The sequence below is a fragment of the Cupressus sempervirens genome, chromosome 10 (genome assembly GCF_028749045.1).
Source record: "Cupressus sempervirens isolate cs-2001-9-10 chromosome 10, ASM2874904v1, whole genome shotgun sequence".
NCBI classification, from domain to species: domain Eukaryota; kingdom Viridiplantae; phylum Streptophyta; class Pinopsida; order Cupressales; family Cupressaceae; genus Cupressus; species Cupressus sempervirens.
The window spans coordinates 479,359,988-479,365,818 of NC_143127.1; the positions used below are offsets into that span (position 1 = coordinate 479,359,988).

A 5,831-nucleotide genomic window follows, 5' to 3' on the forward strand; every position below is an offset into this window, starting at 1 on the left:
AGGATCTACCTTCAATGCCTGAGTAAGAACTAACTCTGAACTTGGTTATAACTGGAATGCTCGACATACACATGAAATTGTCTTCAATACTCGAGTGAGCTTGACAATCACTGAATTTCTTGGTAAGGCTTGAAATTTTGTGTAACATCAAAGACAACATACAATTAATAATTTTTTTCAACACTGATATTATGGAGGGGTGATAATGAACATAGTGATCATTTGTGCAATTGGTAGTAAAGTTATAGCTCTCATTTGTCTTGTTATTTGGAATTCTCCCTCTGATAAGTCCATTCTAGTTTCAAAAGGTTGTGTCCATGAGTACAGTAGAAGGAAGATCCAAAGAAGTTTATGGAAAGTCAAAACTATTTGAATATTTTTGGAGAAATTAATGATCTTTCACTATTTCTCCCACAACATTTTTTTTCTTCTTGAAAAACATGTTTTATAGAAAGGTCTTGCAATTTTCATAGATTCTTTGAATTTTACTTTATTACTTCAAAGGATATTATTGATGTTCTCTTGCTTCTCTTATACTCATTCAACATGAAAATATAGAAACCCATATCGTACCAAACATCAAAAAGTCCCAAAAGAAGTTAGATCTCATGTGTTTGATCTAGAAGGAAACATAGAACTTCTAGTTCCATTGGAAGTTTGATTTCTCATTTGTGGTTGTGGTGATAAACCAAAAAGAATATGTAGTTGAAGAAATCATAGATAGATTATCCTTCTAGTTATTGAATAACTTGTAATAGCCTACAAGAATGCAAGAGGTTGAGAAGTGTTCTCTGATTGTTCAAGGATGTTATGGAAGTGTTTGAATATATGCAGTATGAGTAAGCTATTAGAGAGGAATGGGTTTGGAATGTCTAGCTAAGTGCCCATAACTTCAAAAGCATATTGTTCCTGCATGTTGATAGCTAATATAAAATATAGAAGAAAACTTGGAGCGTTATCAAGAATCATTATTGCATAGGATCTAGGGTTGGGAAGAGTTTGAAGCATCTTGTTGTTCAGGTATGTGGAGTATTGTGTCTACATGTTATAAAATATTTGTATGAGATGATTACCTTTCAAATTTACTATGTTGGACTACACACTAGCTCTGTCACTTGTTTATCAAAATCACTTTCTAATACTATGCTTTCTTGATTCTACAATACAACAATGGACTTCAAAGTTTTAACGAATCTATGTCCTTGTGACATAAATGGAATGGTGGATCTAGTCATCAACAAATACAAAAACTATATTGAAGCTATCCAAAAATGGAAATTAGAATTTTTCTTGTATATCTATAGACTTGGATAAAAGGTTTTATGAAATTTGAGGAAAAACAAAACCACATCAAAGGCTCAACTATTTCTCTTTTCTTCTCATCCTATTGTGATATTATTATAATATATATAGATTGTCTTCATAATTTATACAATTCCACTGTCATTTTTACTTTCTAATATAGAATAATTTAGAACATAAATATCTTATATGACTTTTGATCATATACATGGCATAATAATCCTCTACATTTACCGTTGTAACAAAAAAAAATCAATGTAGGAATTAGAATTTACTAATTCTTGATGCCAAAAGGTGCTAGGTATCTTGCCATGACCCAAGGACTAGATTGATAATTTAAAGGCATTCCTATGTAAAAATTCTAACCATAAACATGTTCATAAATTAGGATACTTTTAAATTTTTATCTATTTTATCTTTTTCTCTTTCTATGTTTTTCTTGGTTCTTTGTGCTTCTGTGGTTACTAGGTATGAGGCCCAAACTTAATCTATAGGAGGTGATAACTGAATCCAATGGGGAGGAATATGACTCCCTCTAGGCATAATAAAAACATGCTACATTCTTCTAACCTTAATAAGTGTTTCCAGGTCTACATTGCTCTGTTATAGTAACGATATAAATCGACGTGTAAATTGTAATGTGCATCATGCAGTGAAGTTTTATTTCCTTTAAGTTTGTGGTTTCTTTCAAATTCTACATCTGACTTGCCTACTACTAGTGGACATTTATTGATAGCATCATCTTTAGCTAAATCTCTCTTATTGTTAGAACTTAGGTCCTCTTTACAAGTCTTAGTTCCAATAGTTCCCACAACTTTTGATACTTCTTTGCATTAGAAATAGCATCCTTTGTATCATGTGTGTTACCTATTGTTGTACCTTATCACTCCTCTTTTCTAGTTGTCCAAACACATTCTAAAAAAATGTTTTTTACTTTAGGAAAAAAATAATACTGTCTTTTAATATCTCTATTTAGATGGAGTGTCAATTTTTTTGAGATTTTCTACAATAAAAACATTTCTAGCTCTGATTGCAGCCTTTATTTCTCCTTTTTAGCTTTGATTTTTGCAATCTCCTTCATCTTCTACAACTTTCACTTTTCCATGTCATTCATGATTTGTCTTTCCCTCCAATCATTAGCCTCTTGGTTATCCTTTTTAAAATATCCACACTCCTTGTGATGCTTGTTCATTGTAGCTTTCCCTTTATGCTTCCTTCATTGTTGATTGTGCTTAATCTTCAGTTTTTTATCTGCTAAGAAAAATGCTACTGCTCTTTCTTCTCATTGACCTATTGGATTAATGAATGCATCTATTGGAACTAATTCATGCTTTAAGTTGACTCTATAGAATTTCCAACCCATAAGGGCATACAACTGCTCTTTCTTCTCATTGACCTATTAGATTAATGAATACATCTATTGGAACTAATTCATGCTTTAAAGTTGACTCTATAGACTTTCCAACCCATAAGGACATACATTGTTGTGTATTCAAAGTAATGTGCTTTTATTATCACTTCAACAAGGCTCTTACACAAAGATGTATGATCCCTTCTCACATTCTTTGAAACCCCTCTGTACTAAAAATAATTTCCCTTGAAATTTGATGTGATCCAGACTTATATTCTGTATTATTCATATAACATGTTTGTTTAAACTCTCTTGATTCTTTCATCAAAATCATCACATCTAACTCTTTAGTTAAAGCCTTAAAAAGATTTAATGTTTTCTAGAAGGCCCTTAAGTTTATATTGTAGTTGTGTGCCTTGCCAAAGAGGATTGCTTGGGGGCATATTTAGAGGGAACATCTATGTTTTAATAGGATGTGTTCCAATTGGTAATGATATGGATATTATTCCAATCTCCATTATCACTATTCCTGGTGCGATTGACAACTTTAATTTGTGTATTGAAATTTCTCCAACACAAGTAGTGAACATCACACTTCAGATTTTACTAGAAAATTTTGATGGAGAGTTAAGATCTCTATTCTACAAGTATATTTTCTACCCAAATGAGCTTCTCTATTCTACCTCATCTATCTTGCAAGTGTCTCCAAATGATTTTATCACAAAAATTGTTCCACCAATTAAAATGCCCAATGATAAATATTTATGCTCGACACCGTTTTAAATAAAATACATTACAATTTAATAGCTCTTCATATGAGAGAAATGTTTTTTCAATAGATATTGTGAGACACCAATGCATCTGGTGGTATGAAAAATGTTACAAAGCAAGTTATTATGGAAATTTTTAAATAAACACTTTCAAGTGTAGAATATTTGAAGAGACTAACAAGACCTTCTTTTTAGATACATATTTAAAAGAAATAATGTTCTCAATATCCTCAAAGGAGATAGATAAAAAATTAGGTGGTGATTTTCTCAAAGGAAACACGTCAAATATGCTTGTTGACAATTATTATGCTCTCTTAGATATCAAAGCATCAGGTATTGTACATATGTGTCCTAAATTTTTCCATTTCATTCTGGAATATGGGGGATATACTCTACCAATTCTTGTAGTTGTTATCTTATGATTGATGGATATATACATTATGAATAAATATCTATTGTATAGTTGTTTTGGATTAAATTCTCACTGAGTCTTATTACCCTTCTCTGTCCTTAGAAATTTTAGTGTTAAATGACCATGAGCAATGGATCAAGTGTGACATTTCTATTTTTAAAGACTAATATAAATGCATTCTATTATTGTTGTGTTTGCAATTAATCCTACCATCCCTTCAAAGAAAGGTGCATATATTGTTGGCCAACATACAAAGAAGCTAAAGAATCAAGATAGGGAATAATGTTACCCAATGCACCAGGAGGCTTCTTATCTAGAGGAAATTGTTGTGAAAGATAATGCCCACTGAACATTTTATAAAAAAGAGGGTACTACCACATGAAGAAGTTAATAGTCAACTTGTATTAGTCCTCGTTCCTTTAATTGTATTATTCCTCTATACAACCTACTAGTTTTTCTTGCAAGATCATTCATCCAAATTCATTCACAACAACAATCTTCAATAGTTGGGCCTAAACAAGAGTCATTATCACACAATTTGACAAATATTCTTGCAACATTGACAACACACAACCTTGTTTCACACATAACTTATTGATTTTTTTGAATATTCCTTTAACATGACATAACATTTACCTTATACCAAGTTCAAGTGCTCAATAATAAGGACCAACAAATAAGTTTTCTCTTAATGAAAATCACAAGAAAATTTTGTGTCTGCTATTGTAGTATACATTTGAGACATTCACTAGATCTCCTTAGCATTGACGATATCACTCCTCATGCTTGTTGATTGGGTCTTGATCCAAGAACAAATAAAAGTTGACTATCTCTTAAAACTATTATTGTTGTTAGAGTGAGTTGTTCATGCAATCACCCTTCGTATTTTTTGTATGTTTTGTATTTTTCTACAATTGCATATTGAAAATTTGATGCAAGCTTGGCATTGTAATTCAAACATTGATCCACAACATTTGAGTTTGGACCACTTACCTTTACCTCTATAATTTAACTAATATGAATTTGAAGGTTATCATATGTGGAAGTGCTTGAGAAAGAATGAAAATTTACTTAGAATTTTTTCTAGTAATTAGACAACGTTGGTATAGAATGATAAAACTCTAGAATAGTTTAAATATAGGTTTAGAGTTGAATTTTCTATATATATATATATATATATATATATATATATATATATATATATATATATGTATGTATGTATGTATGTATTACCTATTCTCCAACAATCATATGATATATCTATAAATACTTATGCCCATCCTTGAAATCTAGGACTTGAAAGTTTAGTTGATTCATAACGAGTAATCATGAAACTATTTTCCAAGTAATTGCAAGTCTATTTTCCAAGTAAGTGCAATACTCTTATATATATTATGTTGTGTACCTTAATTTTTTATCCTTAAACTAATATTGAATTGGTATACCTTTATCCTAGTATTTTTCTTTCGTTATAACTAAATGTATTCTAAATAAATCTATCACTAGACAAAGCAAATGGCGATGAAAAACAAATTACAAAGACTAAGCCTTAGGTTTAAACAAAGGTGCGTGCATAATTATACACTACTACATTGTACCACTATTTTCGACCAACATCTTTGACCAAAGGCCATTTTGGCTTTTGAATATCAATTTGTTTTTCTTTTAATGCAGGAGCATCCTGGGTGTAAGGGCAATCTTGCATCACCCAAAAATATTTTATTTTCAGCCTTTTCTATTTTAATAAGGACTAGTAGATAGGGTGGTTACTATTTATGGGGGCTTGCTATTTTTAGTAAGTTTTTCATGCGAGCTTAGAATATTGTCATTTTCTATAGGGAGGTTCATTTTAGAAATATAAGCCTACAATAAAAATCTCATTGCTCCATCTTAAGTATCAGAGAAGTTATTGCATATTTTTAGTGGAAAAATTTGCAAAAAAGTCTTCAGGCTCACTGTTGAGACCTTAGAGTTCCTAGATGAGGTTTGAAAACTT

General features: G+C 30.9%; 1 pseudogene; it reads right to left on the reverse strand.

Annotated features, from left to right (window-relative positions):
* Positions 1-1,705: 1,705 nt before the first annotated feature.
* On the reverse strand, positions 1,706-3,171 carry LOC149534766 (U11/U12 small nuclear ribonucleoprotein 59 kDa protein-like; annotated as a pseudogene).
* Between the last annotated feature and the right edge of the window lie 2,660 nt (positions 3,172-5,831).